This window comes from Crinia signifera, chromosome 9 (assembly GCF_055691185.1).
Source record: "Crinia signifera chromosome 9, ASM5569118v1, whole genome shotgun sequence".
Classification (NCBI taxonomy): domain Eukaryota; kingdom Metazoa; phylum Chordata; class Amphibia; order Anura; family Myobatrachidae; genus Crinia; species Crinia signifera.
The window spans coordinates 135,596,504-135,617,548 of record NC_139225.1 but is presented as its reverse complement, the minus strand read 5'-3'; the positions used below and the strand labels follow the sequence as shown (position 1 = coordinate 135,617,548).

General features: G+C 47.4%; 1 pseudogene; it reads left to right on the top strand.

Moving 5' to 3' along the window:
- The first annotated feature begins 1,827 nt into the window (after window positions 1–1,827).
- Window positions 1,828–20,166, top strand: LOC146036933 (polymerase delta-interacting protein 3 pseudogene; annotated as a pseudogene).
- The last annotated feature ends 879 nt before the right edge of the window (window positions 20,167–21,045 follow it).

Below are 21,045 nucleotides of genomic sequence, written 5' to 3'. Positions count from 1 at the left end.
TTTGGAGAATTCATATTGCCAGAATTAAAATGTGAACAGCATCCTTTACAGTCCCGAGAGACAGGGGAGGGGGAGACAGAGAGAGAGAGAGAGAGAGAGAGGGGGTAATGCAGAGCAAAATCAATAGTTATATATTTACAGAAAGAGAGAAAAGGCACTTAGCAGAGGACGCAGTTAAGTTCATGCAGTAAAATACAGACATTTACATTCTTACGCATCATTTTGGCGGAGTCCTGCAAAAAAACCTTTGCAGGATAATATACCCTGTATTATATCAGCAGTTATCATGTTGACAAGCATTAAGTTGACATGTAGCATGTCAAAATGCTTAGCATGTCAACAGTCATCATCTCTACACTGACGACATGTCAGCATCAGGGCTGCCGAGAGTGGGGGAGGGGCGAGTACTAATTACACGGGCCCGGGCTTGCTGGAGGGGCCCAGCGGGGGTTCTGGTCCAACCACCCCTTCCCCCTCCGTCCCCCCCGGGCAGCAGCACACACCTACAGTATGTGCTGTGCTGACAGCAGTCTCCGCATCAGCGTCTCACTGACAGTGTGAGAGCTTGTGCTAAGCTTGCTGTCAGCACAGCACATGCTGTAGCATATCTTCCAACTTTGCCGGACCAGGAGACGGGACGTTGCTGATGCGCGCCGCCCCAAGAATAGGCCACAGCCCCCCCCCCCCCCCCCCCCCGGAAGGTGCACACACCCAGCGCATGCGCAAAAATGCTCATGCGCAAAGCGCTAACATCGGCCCCGTGCAAACGCACATGGCCATGCGAACGGACCTGAATAAGGCCATTATGTATTCTTAACCATAGTGTATGTCAGGGATGCAGAATGGGAGACAATTACTGATTTCCCGTTGGGTATCCGGTGGATTGATTGACAGCAAATAGGTCGACCACTTATTGGTCGACGGGCAATATGTTGATACATGAAAAAGGTTGACATGGTCTAGGCTGGCATTGATCATAGGTCCTCTGTGGGAATGCTGGTAGACTCACGGATTTTGGATAGACAGGTCCACCTACGTTCTCCAAGGGCTCATTAGTGCGATTCATGGCGTCTCCTCTTGTGTACGTCTTGTGTGTGCACATTGCGCTAAATTGTTGTATTGTATAGGAGGGTTACAATGACGCAAACCACAGCACCTCCCACCTGTTCCCCCTTCCTCCAGCATCTTCCAGGAGACCAGGTGATAGGTCAGTGAGTATCCCGTAACAGGCGTTCTTATTATCCATCGCTTCTACATCAATACAGTCGACGTGAGTTTTTCGCTTTTTTTGGTGTTAATGTTGACACCGTAATTAGTCATTTTCGGCTCTCCATGCTTTGAGCCAGGAGCCGGTGCTTTACCAATCGGAGTCAACATGGAAGGTAAAGTAAAAAAATTGCAAAAATAAGCGGCAAAAACCTTTTATGTGTCGACCATTACCAGGTTAAAATATTGTATGTGTCGACCTTTTGACAACGTTGACCATACTGTATGTACTGTATGTATATAAACCAAATGTTATATCATGTTATATCATGTAGTGTGCATACTAAATATTGTTACCGATGCGTGCTCCCGTGCATCGTTAATGATGATTGATATCTTCCGAACATGCAGGATAATTTAGTAATATAGGCAAACCACCTGCGTGTTAAGCAGCCGGGGCTGTTGAGAGGGGAGAGCTACTAATTACCCAGACCCGGTTGTTGCTGGAGGTGCCCGGCGGGGACTCTGGTCTGACCCTTCCCCCTCCCTCTCGCTTCCTCCCTCTCGGGCAGCAGCAGCACACACCTACACAGCAGGTGCTGTACTGACAGCAGGCTAAGCATGAGCTTCTCGCTGAAAGCTATTGATGTGCTGTAAGCACAGCACATGCTGTAGGTGTGTGTGCTGCTGCGGAGGGGATACTAACACTCGCCCCTCGACTTCTTTAGAGGGTTTTTTAAACTCTTCTCCAACTAGGGGGGGCATGGCCATGCCTCCCGTGATTAGACCACGCCCCCAGAATTTTTACAGGGCCTGGCATACCTCTCAGCAGCAGCCATGAACGCAGGTGTTCCCAAGCGTATTAGGGGGTAGGATTCCGACATCAGCTCCAGCCTCAATCATGCTGATGGCTACTCCTAGCTTTGACTGGTAACCAGTGGAAAAATCATTTACTGGTGAGCCTCTAAGGAATAGAATTTGACATATTCGATTGGCTGCATTTTTTACCCTTCCAAGCCCATTAATTTGCAAGGCGGGATTTCAGTGTAGTGGCACAGTATTGACCTGATCGCTGTCCGCTGCTAATTGGGCACAGCAGAGGTCAAGTTTGAATCAGGCCCATATTATCACTATTATTATTATTATTATTCTCCAGCACTTCACTGTCAATTAACTTGCTCCCTATATATATTGTACAGGGAAACGGGACATTCACAGACCCTTTGAATTTAGTGCTAGCTGGTTTAGAATTCTTTATGCTATGTTATATAAAGGAAACCCTGTGTTTGCCCCTGGACAGCAGTGGAGCCTGCACAGTGCTCTGCATCAGACATCAGGGCATGTAGAAGATGAGTTATTCATTTTGTTTTACAAAAGTTCCAGTAGATGGCCTTAGAGGGAGAGTGGGCAGTATACTAAAGATTTTGGCCGCTGTGTTAAGAAACCTTACACCATCCCTACCTGCATGTGACATATCTGTAGGGATGGCCATCGGTCCAGATGCCATCGATGGTTGCCATTGATGGCAATTCTGCACCCATCCATCGATAGTGGCAAACTATTTGATTGATAACCATCGATAGTTTTAGCTATCGATGGTCAACCATTATATTTAAAGGGGGGGTTACACACTGCGCTCACCTTGTGTTTAGTCTAGCTATTCGCAGGCACTGCTTCCTCTTAAGGGTGTCCCAGTCCCTTTTAAGCTGAAATCATATAGATTGGGGAGGAGAAAGCGATGTCCTACTTGTGTTGGTAAAAAAACCTAGTCCCCATTCCCAGTTTCCCTAACTCACTACAGCCCGGTACGCACTACCATACCTAATGCATTTTACATAAATAAATTATCTTAACTACTTCATTTGCACTCTCTCTTATGGTTTTTTTACCACACGCATCTCAACACAAGTAGGACAGCGCTTTCTCCTCCCCAATCTATATGATTTCAACCATTATATTTGACTGAATGGCCTGTGAGCACGGGGGCGGGACTTCCAGGTGTCGGGGGGTGGAGCTATGCTATAGCTAAGCTATTATGAAAAAATAGGAAACATCGCTTCTCCTTTGCCATCGATGTAGGGAAACCATCTGGTACTCCCACATTGATGGCAAAAGTATTCGAGGTACTTGTGTAATATCTGGGCGCCGGATTTTTTCATTGTATTGCATCGCATCGCATGCAATATAATGGCATACAATTCATGCGTTGCGATATTTCATTGTAAAGACCCGATTTTTAATTGTATAGTCACCCATGGGTGATTTCATACCCCCACTATCCTTCTACGCATGGAGCTGATTTTATATAGCGTGGCGAGCCACCGAGCCCAAAGCGTGGCGAGCGCAGCGAGCCCCGTGAGGGGACGCAGAATACATGTAAAGTAATCCGCGTCCCCTCGCCACGCTTTGGGCTCAGTGGCCCGCTGCGCTCGCCACACTATATAATATCAACTCCATGTGTAGTTGGATAGTGGGGGTATGAAATCACCCATGGGTGACTATACAATTAAAAATTGGGTCTTTACAATGAAATATCGCATGCCTTGAGTAGTGGCATGCGATGAAAAAATCGGGCGCCCAGATAATACACAAGTACCGTATTCGACATCGGCCACAAACCATCGATGATTTTAAATCATCGATGGTCGATGGCCATCCCTACATATCTGTGAGAAAACACACCCTCATTAAACTTTCCCTGCAGCCCTCCAGATGTAAGGTATGATGCTTGCAAAATGCATGTATATATAAAATGTTATTGCAATTATTAAATTGAAAGACATATTTACATACAATTAAAAAAAACAGATTGTGGGGGTGCTAAATCTCCATAGGAATCCATTGCAAACCACAATCAAAAATATCTATATCATCTTAAACTACTGTATGTTACGTGCACCCCATGTGAGATTTACATACCAGATAATATGACAAATGATCATCCTGCATACTTGGGGACAATGGTCTCACTATCAGAGCATGCAATGCCAAGCTTAATTGGTTGTAAGATTTTTACTACTATTATTATTGTGTTGCATATTTAACATCAAACTGTCTGTCAGCCCTCCAGTCTGCATACAAGCACGCGCCGCCACAGCAGCACTAATCCCCGATTATACTCCTCCATGCTTTGCCAATGTGACGTACTGGAAGGACTGCTAGGGGCCGTGGGCTCTTCGACCTTATCTGAGGATGCCTTTGCCAGGCTGGATGGGGAGCTGCAGGCTGTAGAGGAGACACCGTAATGCCATCTGCAGACACAGATTAGCTCAGCTGTCACTTGCAAATTCGGGCCTCTAAACCGAGCCCATAGAGGACACTGGCAGCAGCTTTCATCTTCAGCAATCACACACGTGCTTGTAAGGGAATGTAGAGAACCGGTGTCAGGGGGTGAGTGCATGCAGGGGAACGTGACACAAAATCATTATGGAAGGCACTACTAGCTCACAATGCAGCATCCAAGCCGTTTGAAAGAGAATATTGTCCAGGATGATGAACATTTGTTCTTCCAATGTGAAAGCACTTGGAACCATTGATAAATACTTTGGATCTACACAGTGACAGAAGTTTCAAGGTTACTAAATCAGCCCGCACGATTTATCTTTCAGCAGACTAGCGCCGGTGCCATTATCACCAGCATCTCTGCCAAGCTGGCACCTGTAGGAAAATAGTCTTAAAATACCTTGGGTCGGATTCTGAGTCTCACGCAGAAGAGCAGACAGCAGTGTCTATTGGCTGTTGCCCGTCTGTGGGTTTATGTAAATGCTTCTACAAACTACAAAATTGCATGTTTTCTAAAAAAATTGCACATGTAGTTACGTGCGAATTGCGGTAAAATGTGTACATTTTGACATGTTAAAAATATGGCACATTCGAAATCGCATCCTATTTATAGATGGGCACTGGGACCGGAGATTTGGATTTGGACTCGTCGCCGAAAATGTTCAAAAAACGGAAAATCACATAAATTTTGCAGAGTTTTTTTGTACCTAGAGTAATATTAACCTTAGTAACATTAATTTCCAGCCCTTTCAAGACAATTTTGACCACTTTACAGCTCACAATGTTTTCATTCACTTTAGGCCAAGGTCTGCAGCAAGCTGGCTGGTTATTAACACACGGAACTTCTCACAGTATCAGTATGGTGTATTGGGGTGGAGTACACACAAACAAAGAGCAACATTTTTTTATGCAGCTTGTATAACACTGCTTGGAGGCAGAACAATCACACACGGAACTTATGAAAGTATAGTATAGGTGCAGTATACACAAACAATAAAGAAAAATAGTTTAACATTTTTACTGTTATTTTTTTGTAATGTGCAGCTTGTATAATGCTGCGTGGAAACAGAACAATCTCACACGGAACTTCTGACAGTAGTACAGCATATGGTGTATTGGATTGCAGTGCAGCACACCACACACCACAATGAAATAAATAAAAAAAAGCTGACTGACAGCCTGCCTCTGTACTGTACCCCCACTACACTGACTGACAGCCTCTGCCCTCTGCGCACTGACACAGCCTGCCTAACACACGACCAGTACAATAACCCAGCACAAACCCCTCTGCCCTGCACTGCACCCCTTTGCACTGCACCCCACTGCACTGCACCCCTCTGCACAACTCCCCTCTGCACTGCACAACACCCCTCTGCACAACTCCCCTCTGCACTGTACAACACCTCTCTGCACTGCACAGCACCCCTCTGCACAACTCCCCTCTGCACAACACGCCCAGACCCCTGCACTGCAGAGCTATGCGCAGCTTGTGGCAGCCTGTGAGAAATGGCACCAAATTCACAGGAAGCCGAGCCTTTAAAGAAACTTGCAAGCGTGGCTCATGGACGGCTCGGGGGCCTATCTTCGAAGCTCATCTCTAATCTTATTACATTTTGCCCTTTGTATATAAAAACACACCCAGAATTCATAAAACAAAAGAAAATCTCCTTCAAACTGGGCACAATACAGAAACAGCGTAATACATACAAACCGTATACAGCAAAAATCAAAACAACTACTGACGAGTAAGAAAACTAGATACTGTATGAATGAAAGCGCTCGTTCCAGCTTCTTAATAAAGATGAAAGGAGAGGAGATTGTACGGAATACTTTTCTGTTAATAATTAGGAAATGCAAGCTACTGTTAATGAACAGTCATTATAGTGATGATGAAGTGGTTCTTTCCTGTGCGCACAGAGGCATGTTCATCGCAGAAAGGTTTGGCATAAGGACCCTCAAGGAGACAAGTAACTGCCTGAATGGGGCTCAAACTGTCGCCTCTACCAAAAGGCCCAGCAATCCATGATAATAGTATGTTTCTCAAATGGATCATGGGGAAAGCAAGGAGGGGCACAAAGCAGCAGATTCCAAGATGAGTGGGAAAAAAACAACTATCCTATGAATAATACATATGAACTTCCTAACTGAGGCCCTAATTCAAGTTGGCCCGGTAAGCAGTGAACATAACTGTGAACATCCTGTGACATCAGCCGCCTGCCCGGGCATGCATCGGCTTGACCGCTTACCCATTGGAACACCCAGAGTGTTCCCATGGGCGAGTCCCGTTTTTGCCCCGGTCCTCCCTTCCCGCAGGGAACAGCTCGGTGAGTGTGTAACTAGCCAAAGCCGTTCCCTGTTGAGGTTTGCACATGTGCGGTAATGCGCAAGCACAAACCCCAACCATTGGGCTGGGGCTTCGAGCAATCCTGAAAGCATTGATAGGCTGTTAAATCTATTTAGGATTTGCAAAAGGTTTGTCTGATCTCCACAATGTGTGCCCCAACAGCTCCCACGGCCTAGGAAAGACCTAGGACAGGAGGTTCAGACACCAGGAAGGTGAAATTACAGGTGTAGGGTAAGAACAGCTGAAAGGGGAGGGGCCAGACAGACCAGAGACTGGGATGAGGCGGAGGATGGGGCGGAGACTGAGATCAAACAGTTTATGCCAGGTCCAATTAGAGATGTGCAGTTCAGATTTACTCAGTTTTTGTTGCCAAATTAACGCAAGGTCAGATTTTTCCGATTGGCTATCGGCTGTCACGTGTTTTGATAGCCAATAAGATCAGAGTAAAACCGAACCCACACATCTCTAGGTTCAATATACTAGTGTTAAAAATAAACTTTATAAAGAAATGTATTTTGATGTTCCATCAGCAGATGTCACAGTTACGCCTGTAAATGAGCTTTTGGTAGAAGAAGTACACCAGTACAGTATACATTAGATGGTTATTACACAGGTTTATGCAGTTACAGTTAATGCAAGTACTGTAATCGTACCCCTTTAAGAGCCTGTTTTCTTGTTCTCTTATTCAGTTATGAATGGATGTTCCCACAATGTCCGCTATTGATTTATAGACATCCGGCCTCTAGCACAGACTCAGCAGTTATGGCAATCTAAGAATCAGGCCATGTGTGATTCCGGATCTCTCTTTCATGAGTAAAAAGATGGATTTGTCATCAGTCCTGCCCTTGATTAACATTGACAGCCTGTAAACTATGTGCCTGGCTAGCGAGAGTGCCTGTATCATACTGTAGTCCCTGTCAGGTGTACATCATAGCTTTGGATGGTCCATATGATTGGTACAGGGATTTATAAATTGCGTGGGAGAACTTATTTTGTACCTGCTGTACAGCAATGTGAATGGCAGATCTTGTCAGATTGTTCCAGAATAATTTTAGGGACATATTTATGAACTAAATAAATATATGTAATTTCTTGCCTACCTGACCCTCTCCATGTGGGAGAAAATGCTCTGTTCCTGGACTTCCCTGGTAATGTAGGATTGCCATCACCTGTGGTGACACCTTTCTTATCAATTACCTAGCTCCCCACAGGTGATGGCATTCATACATTACCAGGGAAGTCCAGGAGCAGAGCATTTTCTTCCTGAAGGAGAGGGTCAGGCAGGCAAGTATCATTTAGTTGCTATATTGGGGAAATATTCCAAGTAGCTCTTGTTGGGAGTCAGACAGAGCATCTAATCAGAGATCCTGTTACTACTAAACTGTGGGGTCAGGGGCAGCCATACACCGCTAGGCTCAGAATCTGTCATAAACTGTCGGGTCAGGGCCAGCCATACACTGCTAGAATCAGAACCTGCCATACACTGCTGGGCTCAGGACCTGCCATACACTGTGGGCTCAGGACCTGCCATACACTGTGGGGTCAGGGCCAGCCATACACTGCTAGAATCAGAACCTGCCATACACTGCTGGGCTCAGGACCTGCCATACACTGTGGGGTCAGGGCCAGCCATACACTGTGGGGTCAGGGCCAGCCATACACTGCTAGAATCAGAACCTGCCATACACTGCTGGGCTCAGGACCTGCCATACACTGTGGGGTCAGGGCCAGCCATACACCGCTAGGCTCAGAATCTGTCATAAACTGTGGGGTCAGAGCCAGCCATACACAGCTAGAATCAGAACCTGCCATACACTGCTGGGCTCAGGACCTGCCATACACTGTGGGGTCAGGGCCAGCCATACACTGCTGGGGTCAGGGCCAGCCATACACTGTGGGTTTAGGGCTGCCCATACACTGCTGGGCTCAGACCCAGCCATACATTGTGGGTTTAGGGCTGCCCATACACTGCTGGGCTCAGGGCCAGCCATACAGTGCTAGGCTTTAGAACCTGCCCTACACTGCAGGCTAAGAACCTGCCATACACTGGGGGCTCAGGGCCAGCCATACACCACTAGGCTTAGAATCTGCTAGAAACTGCAGGGTCAGGGCCAGCCATACACTGCTAGAATCAGAACCTGCCATAAACTGTGGGTTCAGGGCCAACCATACACTGCTAGGCTCAGAACCTGCCATACACTGTGGGCTCAGGGCTGCCCATACACTACTGGGCTCAGAACCAGCCATGCACTGCCAGTCTCAGAACCAGCCATGCACTGCCAGTCTCAGAACCAGCCATACACTGGCAGGCTCAGAATCTGCCATATTCTGTGGGGTCAGGACCAGCCATACACTGGCAGGCTCAGAATCTGCCATATTCTGTGGGGTCAGGGCCAGCCATACACTGCTATGCTCAGAACCAGCCATACACTGCAGACTCAGGGCTAGTCATACATTGCTGGGCTCAGAACCTGCCATACACTGCAGGAAAATAATGTGCTGTGCCATACATTTTGGGCTCAGGGCTGGACATTCCCTGCAGGCTCAGAGTTGGCCATACACTGCTGGGCACAGAGCCAGCCATACACTGCTAGGCTCAGAACCTGCCATACTGTACAATGCTGGGTTTAGAACCTGCCATACACTGCTGGGCTTAGAACCAGCCATTTACTCAGAGCCGGCCATATTACCAGTGCACAGTGAAAACATCTGGTGATCCACCCAAGCAGTGAGCTTTACTATTGAGGAAATTGGCTAAAGCCACCTAAGCTAAGCATTAAATGATATCACTGTTCCCATAGGATACATTGTTTTAGTGTCCTTTATTATCTTTTATTATGATGATTATTATGATAACTTCATCCTTATACACCACCATTGAAACTTTCACTAGCACTATGCATTTCTTTGTCACACTTGCAGCTGTGCGGCTGTGAGCGCACCTGTTGGAATTGGCACACCCTCAATACCCCCATAACACACCTGTTGAGACTTACCAGTTGTCGCCCAGGAACTTCTTCATAACATTTCTGATAATGTCCAGCTTAGAGGAGTTTATAAGATTTCTGAGCATGCACAGTTGCAAAATATCGCTAAGTGAACCTAGCATTGGTTGCAGCAGTGGCAGTAACTGATGGACCCGGCTGTGCAGATAAGGATACTGACAGCCATGATGTCACAGGGAGAGCCAGCGAACTGTTGCTCTATGCAGCGCTGGAAAACTTTGCTGCCCGTGGTGATGCCATAGGGCATGCGTAACCATCACTAGCATTGGTTGCAGCAGTGGCAGTAACTGATGGACCCAGGTGAGCAGATAAGAAATGCTGACAGCGATGATATCACAGGGAGAGCCAGCGAACTGTTGCTCTATGCAGCGCTGGAAAACTTTGCTGCCCGTGGTGATGCCATAGGGCATGCGTAACCATCACTAGCATTGGTTGCAGCAGTGGCAGTAACTGATGGACCCGGCTGTGCAGATAAGGATGCTGACAGCCATGATGTCACAGGGAGAGCCAGCGAACTGTTGCTTCATTCAGCGCTGGAAAACTTTGCTGCCCATGGTGATGCCATAGGGCATGCGTAACCATCACTAGCATTGGTTGCAGCAGTGGAAGTAACTGATGGACCCGGCTGTGCAGATAAGGATGCTGACAGTGATGATATCACAGGGAGAGCCAGCGAACAGTTGCTCCATGCAGCGCTGGAAAACTTCGCTGCCCGTGGTGATGCCATAGGGCATGCGTAGGAAGACGTAGCACCCAATAGGGGTCATGAAGGCAGTAAGCATGGAAGAGGCTCTGTCCAGAGGGATCTGCCAAAACCCACACTTGGCATTCAGGGTGCTAAAGACCGTTGCACCTGGCATGTCAGTGATCACCTGCTCGATGGTGCAGAGTGTGTATCTGTTTTGGTCTGTTTAATATTTCATAAGACCCCTATCTGTCTTAATTGTGATTATGATTATCTCTTATATATTTGGCTACATCTGTCACTCAAAGTGTGTCTGAAGCTGTAACGCTGGGTGGAGCCTCTGACTCACATGACTGACTCACATGACAGAGAACCAGCCCAGTGAGCCCACAGACAGTGCCAGACACCTGGCCTCTGCCTCTCCATGTTACACAGCAAAGACACGGCTACTCACCAGACACACCAGGTGAGCGCCCCACACCTCCATACCTCCCAACATGACCCTCTCCAGGAGGGACAGAATGCTCTGTTTGTGGACTTCCATCTTAATTTAGGATTGTCATCACCTGTCATTTCAAACAGGGTAATTGATAAGAAAGGTGTTTAAGCACAGGTGATGGTAATCCATAAATTAAGAAGAAAGTCCAGAAACAGAGCAATGTGTCCCTCCTGGAGAGCAGGAGTATGCACCTCCCTCCACACCCCCCCCCCCCCACATTCACAGCATCCCCACTATTAAATGGCACATGCAAAACACTGACATGGCTATGGTCGACAATGAAAATGTTGACAAGATTTATTTTTCACTTTTTCAATGTTTTCATATTCATTCTCATGTGTCGACATGGACACCAATGAAGTGCCACACTTATGTCAACATTTACATGTGTTGACCTTTCTGTGTTGATTTTTTCTTGTGGCGATTTGCGGCACCCCCCCGCGACTCCCCTCCCGCGATTTGCAGCACACCCCCCACAATTTGCGGCACGCCCGGTGACTCCCGCGATTCGCGGCCCCACCCCGTGACACACCCCCCCTCCTGCGATTTGCTGCACCCCGCGACCCCCCTCCCATGATTCGCGCCAACCCTCCGGGCCCCCCCTCCCGCGGTTCACAGTGCCCCCCACGACCCCCCCTACCACGATTCCCCACCCCTGACCCCCCCTCCTGTCATTGCGGCAACCCCCCGCCCCCGCGACCCACCCTCCCGCGATTCACTGCAACCCCCCGCGCCCCCCCTCCCACGATTCGCGGCACCCACACCCCCCCGTGACCCCCCCTCCCGCAATTCACGGCATCCACCCACGCCCCTCCTCCCGTGATTCGCGGACACCCCTCACCTCCTCCCCCCCCCCACCCCCGCGCGCGATTCACGGCAACCCCAGGATTAAATGGCACATGCAAAACACTGGCACGGCTATGGTCGACAATGAAAAAGGTTGAAATGAGTTTTTTCTTTTTTTGAATGTTTTCATATTCATTCTTATGTGTCGACATGGACACTGATGAAGTGCCACACTTATGTCAACATTTACATGTGTTGAACTTTCTGTGTTGATTTTTTCTTGTAGCAATTTTTTTCCAGTGACAACTATGAACTATGTGCACGTCAACCTAGACATCATCAACCAATTCTTTGTATAATATATAACACCTGTTCTGTTTTACTGTAGGTGTTTTAAGTCAGACCTTTTACTGCTACTATTACTGTTTATGTAAATGCATTCTGAATGACAGCAACATCCTACCATCCTTCTACAAGAATATATAACCAACTAGGTGATTCATCGCGCCACGTGCCCCCCCCCTCCCGCAATTCACGGACCCCCTGCGCACCCCCCCTCCCGCGATTCGCAACCCCCATCGCGCAATTCACGCCCCCTCCCACGCTTTGCGAACCACCGCCCTCTCCCGCGATTCACCGACACCTGCGCCCCCTCCCTCCCTTAATTCACGGCACCCCCCGTGCCCCTCCCGCAATTCACGGCACCCCTAAGCCCCTCTTTAGTCCCCCGTATACTCACACACCCCTATCACTACCCAGCTTCCTGCTCTCCTGAACCGTAACTTCCACCACTGGGGAGTCGCTGACGCTGTTTTGCCCACATGCCCCTATCATGCCTCATAGCCCAGCCTCCTGCTCTCATGCACCCGAACTCCCACCCAGTAGGAGGAGACACTGACTAAGGGCCACCATCCTGTACTCCTGTACTGCCACGCTGGACCCTCACCCACTGGCAGAAGCTGCACAGTATCTCCCACCCTCCTCTTTAGTCCCCCTTATGCCCACACACCCCTATCACTACCCAGCCTCCTGCTCTCATGCACCCTAACTCCCACCCAGTAGGAGGAGACACTGACTCAGGGGCACCGTCCTGTACTCCTGTGCTGCCACGCTGGACCCTCACCCACTGGCAGAAGCTGCACAGTGTCCCCCACCCTCCTCTTTAGTCCCCCTTATGCCCACACACCCCTATCACTACCCAGCCTCCTGTTTTCCTGTGTCGTGACCTCCGCCAGTGGGGAGCCGCTGACTCAGAAACACCCTACTATACAATTGCGCACACACCTAAACAACATGCACACACAGCCCCCCCCCACACCCACAAATGTCACTGTACCATCCACACTATCAATGTACATCTTACTCTGTAACCGCTTTTTAATTAAACAAAACAATACACAACCCCTTCCACATCATATGCTCTCTATTTAACACATTTCACCTATAACTCAAGTTGCAATACAGGCCATCTTTCATACAATTCTACCCATCTTTCTCATATACAAATGTTCACAAATTAAGGGGGCGCAGCCCCTTACGACGGTGTGAAGAGCGCCTGTAGGGCGCGATGAATCACCTAGTTTATAATTAATTAATTTCATCTGATTTTTAATTTGGTGATTAGTAATTATTCATTTATTATTTATTATTACCATTCGTCTCGTCAATCATTGCCTAATGGGTGGAGGGGGCTAATCACTGACTAGGTGGCAGCTGAAAGAGTTCTATCTGGCCGTGACTTCTGTAACTCTTTTGATCGCTAGGGTGGATTCAGGTGATCTGGCTCGCTAGGAGGGTGTTTCCTTTGCTCACTGCTTCACATGCGTCCCTCGTGAAGCTGTGCGCTCTGTCGAGGAGGATGTCCTTTGCCGGTAGAGAAGTACTGGTCTTCGCTCAAGGTGTTATGAGTAGCTGCACTCCCCTGCTATAACCTCAAAACAAGCACCAAGACCCCTATCTGGCTTGATTCTGATTGATTGATTATTAATTAATTTTATGATGTGATTGATTCATGGTCGAAACCCCGTTTAACAACTTGCCTGATCCTGACCCTGGTGTGCAGTTTGTCTCTGTGCTCAAAGATCCCAATCTCAAATGGCAGACTGAACAACCTGTGGATAGCCATATTTCTAAAAATGTGAATGGTCTTGTGTGGCAGCCCACTACAGGATACCCCCTGTGCCCCTGGAGTGCCCCTGTGCCCCCAAAGAAGTGTAATTGCAGCCGCCCCCAAAGAAGTGTAATTGCAGCCGCCCCCAAAGAAGTGTAATTGCAGCCGCCCCCAAAGAAGTTTAATTGTAGCCGCCCCCAAAGAAGTTTAATTGCAGCCGCCCCCAAAGAAGTGTAATTGCAGCCGCCCCCAAAGAAGTGTAATTGCAGCCGCCCCCAAAGAAGTTTAATTGCAGGCGCCCACAAAGAAGTGTAATTGCAGCCGCCCACAAAGAAGTGTAATTGCAGCCGCCCACAAAGAAGTGTAATTGCAGCCGCCCCCAAAGAAGTTTAATTGCAGCCGCCCACAAAGAAGTTTAATTGCAGCCGTCCACAAAGAAGTGTAATTGCAGCCGCCCACAAAGAAGTGTAATGGCAGCCGCCCCCAAAGAAGTTTAATTGCAGCCGCCCACAAAGAAGTTTAATTGCAGCCGCCCCCAAAGAAGTTTAATTGCAGCCGCCCACAAAGAAGTTTAATTGCAGCCGCCCACAAAGAAGTTTAATTGCAGCCGCCCACAAAGAAGTGTAATTGCAGCCACCCACAAAGAAATTTAATTGCAGCCGCCCACAAAGAAGTGTAATTGCAGCCGCCCACAAAGAAATTTAATTGCAGCCGCCCACAAAGAAGTGTAATTGCAGCCTTCCTGCCCTAGCCCTGACTCCCCCAGGTCAGGGAGATCACATTCTCACCCATGAAGATGGTGATGGTGACACAATTATAAAAGAGGACAGAGAACAATCTCTTGCACACGAGACCACTGTGCTTGATATAAGACAGACCAGAGTCCACCTAAAGGTGTCGGCTAGTACAGCATCCCTAAAAGTCTCAAGGCTCCAAAAAAAAAGGCTGCAGTGGCAGACTCCCAAATTAATGCAGGGTGAGAGCTGCAACCAGCAGTGGGCGATTGGTGCAGCAATCAATTACTCTCATAAGTGGAATGCAAACAGTTGTATGCATTGAAAAGACAAGTCCCACATATGGGATGCGGTTAATTTCCCGGCGGTCGGGATCCCGGCGGTCGGAATCCAGACACTGGAATCCCGACCGCCGAAATCCCGAAACTTTCTCCCTCCGTGGGTGTCCACGACACCCAAAGAGGGAGAATAAAATAGCGTGCCGAGCGTAGCGAGGCACCGGGCCCGCTGCGTGGCGAGCGCAGCGAGCCCGCAAGGGGGGGCGATCCATGTCCCCCCCTTGTACGGATTTCGGCGGTCGGGATTCCAGTGTCGGGATTCCGACCGCCGGGATCCCGACCGCCGGGAAATCATATCGGATCCCCACATATGAATGACTCTCAGCAGTAGGAATAATGAATGGTGATGCAAGATGGAATTGTCCTTGGGCCCTCCCACCCATCCTTATGTTGCGAAAATAGGACATGCACACTTTAACAAACCAAACATTTCAGCGACAGGGCCTACAAAACTGTGGCTAAAATGATTGGTTTGTTTGGGCCCCCACAAAAAAAAAAATTCATAATATCTCCCTGTATAAACTGGCTCTACAGCAACAAGATGTCATCGTCACTCATCATCATCCTCCTCCTCCTCCTCCTCTGATTCCTCGCCCCCTTCAGTGTGTACTTCCTCATTCTCAGAGATTATCAATTCGTCCCCGCTGGACTCCACAATCACAGGTCCCGTTATAATCTCTGGAGGCAATTCCTGGTCTTCATTGAATAAGTGATAATTCATTTTTATAAACATCATTTTCTCAACATTTTTCGGGAGCAACCTCCTTCGCCGCTCACTGACCAGGTTCCCCGCTGCACTGAATACTCTTTCGGAGTACACACTGGAGGGGGGACAACTCAGGTAAAATAGAGCCAGTTTGTACAGGGGTTTCCAAACTGCCTTTTTTTCCTGCCAGTACAGGTAAGGACTGTCTGACATGTCTACTTGGATGCTGTCACCAAAGTAATCATCCACCATTTTTTCAATGTTGACAGCATTCAATGCACCAACAGTAGACATGTCAGCAATCGTTGGCAGGTCCTTGAGTCCGGACCAGATGTCCAAACTCCCTCCTGCCTGCCCTGCATCCCCGCCAGCGGGTTGTGTGGGAAATTGCAGCACAGGTGTGGGAGAAAATGAAGGAGGAGCTGGGGCCGTGTCACGGTCCCCTTCAGATGACAATCTCCTGACCAGCAGGTCTTTGCACCTTTGTTGACTTGTGTCCACCGGAAACAGAGACATAACATACGCTTTAAACCGAGGATCGAGCACTGTGGCCAAAATGTATTCCTCAGACTTTAACAGACTGACCACCCTCGTATCCTGGCAAAGCATATGGAGGGCTTCATCCACAATAGCGACATGCTTTGCGGAATCGCTACGCTTTAGCTTCTCCTTCACTTTCTCCAGCTGCATTTGTAACAGCCTGATCAGGGGAATCACCTGACTAATGCAGGCAGTGTCGGAACTGACTTCACGTGTGGCTAGTTTAAACGGCTGGAGAACCTTGCACAACACGGAAATCAGCCTCCACTGCACTTGAGTCAGGTGCAGCCCCGCTCCTCTGCCTATGTCGTAGGTGGCCGTGTAGGCTTGAATGGCCTTTTGCTGCTCCTCCATCCTCTGCAGCATATAGAGGGTGGAGTTCCAGCGCGTCACCACCTCTTGTTTCAGCTGATGGCAGGGCAGGTTGCAGAGTTTTTGCTCCCGCTCCAGCCTTCGGCAGGCAGTGGCAGAATGCCGAAAGTGTCCGCAAATTTTGCGTGCCACCGCAAGCATCTCCTGTACACTCCTGTCATTTTTTATGAAATGCTGCACCACCAAATTTATTGTGTGGGCAAAACATGGCACGTGCTTGAAATTGCCCATGTTTAATGTTACTGGCGTTGTCCGACACCACAAATCCCCAGGAGAGTCTAAGGGGGGTAAGCCACAGGGAGATGATTTCCCTCAGTTTCTCTAAGAGGTTGTCGGCGTTGTGCCTCTTCTTGAAACCGGTGATACACAGCGTAGCCTGCCTAAGAAGAAGCTGGCATGCAGGAGATACTGCTGCTGCGGAAGGCGATGCATCTACCCAGTGGGCTGTCACAGTCATATAGTTTGCCCTGATCCACTTGTCCACATGTCTGTAGTTAAGTGTACAGTGGGTACAGCCGCATTTTTCAAGGCACTGAGGACACTTTTTCTGACCTCCCTGTACATCGCGGGTATCGCCTGCCTGGTGAAGTGGAATCTAGACGGGATTTGGTACCGGGGACACAATACCTGCATCAACCTATTAAATCCCACTCCATTGATGGCGGACACCGGACGCACGTCTAACACCAACATAGCTGTCAAGGCCGCAGTTATCCGCTTTGCCATAGGATCACTGCTGTCGTATTTCATCCTCATGGAAAACGTTGGACGGTCAATTGCTTAGTGAAAGACGTAGCGGTCTTACGACTTCCCCTCTGGGATGATGACTGACTTCCAGGAGCAGCAGCGGCAGTAGTAGTAGGCGTAGCACTGCAGGATCCTCCAGAGGAATCTATGGAGTCATTCATGCAGGTGAGATGGACTGCAGGACTCCCCCCTATCCAGATCGAGGAGGAATTTGTCGAGGAGGGAGTTGGTGGTGTGCTTTTCAGGCACTTGGCTCCAAAAGGAGGACCAAGTGATTTAGGTGTCGCTGGAGTGCTAGCCGCACTTTCTGGACTAAACACTGAACCATGAATCTTCTTTAGGTGATGTTGAAGGGAGGTTGTCCCTAGGTGGGCAAGATCCTTACCCCTGCTTATTGGAGTTTTACATAAGCTACAAATGGCAATACTTTTGTTGTCCGGATGCGGATAAAAAAAATTCCATACCGCAGAGGTGGATTTATTGGTCCTTTGTCCAGGCATGATGATGGGCTTTTTCATCCCATGGACAACAACTTTTTCCCCCACAGGTGCCTCATTCCCCCCTGGTGCATCATTTAAGCAAACCAAGTCTCCATCCTCCTCGACAACTTCCTCCTCAGTGCCAGCTACATCAATATCCTCCTCCTGGTGTACAACATCACCTTCACTAATAAAATCTGGAACTAGACTGTGGGTGATCCTTCCAGCATATGTACTGCAAATGGTGGAAGGAGCCACCTCTTCACGTACAGTGATGGGAAGGTCCGGCATCACAACCACCGCCACCCTAGGACTCTCCGTGGGGATTTGGGATATGTTTTTAGAAGGCTGAGTTTTTTTCAGATTTATTTTCCGAATTTTTATCGGGTTTTTTTTCTGAAATTTTTTCAGACTTTTTTGAGTCTGTGTCAGCCTAACTCTCTTTAATTTCCTATTGGGCAGGGAGAGAGGAGGAGGAGGACTTTCCTCATCATCTGAAGCTGCACCACTAGTCATGAAGTTAGGCCATGGCCTTAGCCGTTCCTTGCCACTCCGTGTCGTAAATGGCATATTGCCAAGTTTAAGTTTCTCTTCCAACAATTTACATTTCATATTTTTATTCCTTTTACGGAAGTTTGGTTTCGATTGTACATGCCCTCTGCTTTCACACTGGGTATCGGCCGTGGCAGACGACGTTGTTGGCATTTCATCGTCTATGTCATGACTAGTGGCAGCAGCTTCAGAACTATGAGGAAGTGGATCTTCATCTTTCCTTTGTTTGTTAACCTGCATATTTTGTATCTCCATTATTTTTGTGGAGTTATGTCATAGGACAGCGCCACTGGAGTGCAATTAATATGTCAGTGAGTATGCACCAGCAGGCAGTTATACAGATACAGCAGTCCACTTGCCACCAGTTTTCAGAGAACATTTGATGCTCGTCAGAAAATTGTTGTGACTGATGCACGCCAAAAACTAGGGATAAAAGATGCCCGTGAAAAGTTGGTGGCCAAAGATGCTCGCTTCCGCATAAGGGGTAAAGTGCAGGACGCCCGTGAAATGCTGAATTCGAGAAAGCAACAGATCATGGCAGGAGACAAGCCTATCAAAGTGATGGATGCTCAAGAAAAGATTAGTTTAAAGAGGAGTGCTCCAACAGTAGCTGCTAAATCACCTATGGCACAAGGTTCATAGGCAATAAACCTCACAAAAACCATCCAGATTCCACAACACAAGACCATTTTAGATCTGAATAACTCTGTCAAGGGAATGCGAATAAATGTGTTTAACCACCAGCCTGTAAAACAGGTCTCATCTCAGGATGATGACTATAATGATGAGGATGATGAGATGGAACTTGCTCCCATCCCTTCCAAACAGATGAAAATCACAGCTGCAAATACTTTACAGAAAAGACCAGGAACATTGGGCAACCAATTTTCACTTGGCCAAACATTACCTTTCACTAAAGTTGTACAGAATGATACATACACCGCTCCCAGTGCTACACCGACTGCCCCAACAGTACCTTTACTGCGGACTAAAACGCTGACCAATATGTCACGTACTCTTATTACAAAGGAGGCCCTATCAGCCGTACCACCTCCAACAGAGTCTGTTTTCAGCCCCCTAGAAGGAACGAAAATGACGGTAAATAATTTGCACCCAAGGGTCACAGAGGAAGATATATTATATTATATATTATTATTAGTTATTCTGTGTATGTGGAGCCCTGAAGCGTGCCCACTTACTAAGCCCAGGTGTTGCGGAAGTTGTGTTTGTCAGAAAGGAAGATGCAGTTGGTGCCTACAAAAAATACAACAACAGATATTTAGATGGACAGCCAATGAAATGTAATCTTCATTTGAATGGCAGTGTCATTACATCAGACCAGCCTATTCTGTTGCGATTAAGTGACACACCAGTAACAGCTAAGAAAGAAGGGGAAATAAGAAGAAATAACACCTCATCCTCCAATGCTACTCCCAACCCACCAGCTGAAGTTGATCCAGACACTATCCTAAAAGCACTCTTCAAATCATCAGGGTCATCAGCAGTAGTCCAGCCAACTGCTTTTAAGATAAAGCTCTGAGACCTACATTGAATTAGGTGTCAGTAAAAGAGATTTTGGAGATTCTCTTTGACCAATTCAGTGATGGACCCAGAGACTAAGACGCAATGACTATTTTGTTTCCCTGAGATTTTGTTTAGTGCTGCTGACCAGCAGTGTAATTCATGATGAAAGGAAGTAGGTGGTAGGTATTGGACAATCAAACCTCTTCACTGCATAATAGTGTAGCTCATACTCCATGGTAACTACTGTAGCCACATTTTTAGTTCTTTCCCCTAGCCTGAGTATTCTTACAAAATAAAAAAAATGGTTACTTTTACTATCATGGACATCTAAATGTACATGAACTGGTTTACCTTGTTTAATCTCTAATCTGTTTCTACTAAAGGAAAGTTTTGTGTTCTCCAAAGTAATGAAGTCGATCTCCCATAAAGGATTTAAGAGCAACTGGATAAACCACAGAGATGGGGTTCTTTAATGTATTTGAAAAGACAATTTTTTATAACCAATTATAAGTTTGATGTTGATTCGGTTTATATTCTTTAAAGAGGATATCCATGTTCATTTTATTGGTAATGTGCATAACAACAAGTGATTGACTCCTCTGCGCTTTGTTCACTCCATCATTAATTAGTGTTTCCTGGAACAGGGTGAAATGATGTTTTGGAGGGACGCAGAGTAGTACAATGTGTCTCAAAAAAATCAGATATAGCAGCCTAGTATGTAGTTGTGCTACTAGGTAGGTACACTTAGGCAGTAACACTGCCAGTGGCAACAGTGGACTGAGTAAATAATACTGGCAAGTGGCAACCTCCATTCACAGTATTCAGTGCAGGCAGCACCAGTGGACTATATATAATTAAATTAATTATGAAAAATATAGCAGCCTAGTAGGTAGAGAAAATAAACTAATAGGTACTAGGTAGGTAGGCAGGCAGGCAGTAGCACTGCCAGTGGTCACCCCAAAAGGTCGTTATTATATTACACACCACCAGTAGCTTTATGCAGTACACCAGCAGAATTTATATAATAATTAATTTTATTATTAGGACGGTACTGCTTGGCAGTGGCACTCAGTGGCACACGTCAGTGCACCAGCAGCATGGAATTATTTTTTACAGTCCCACACAGCACAAGTATT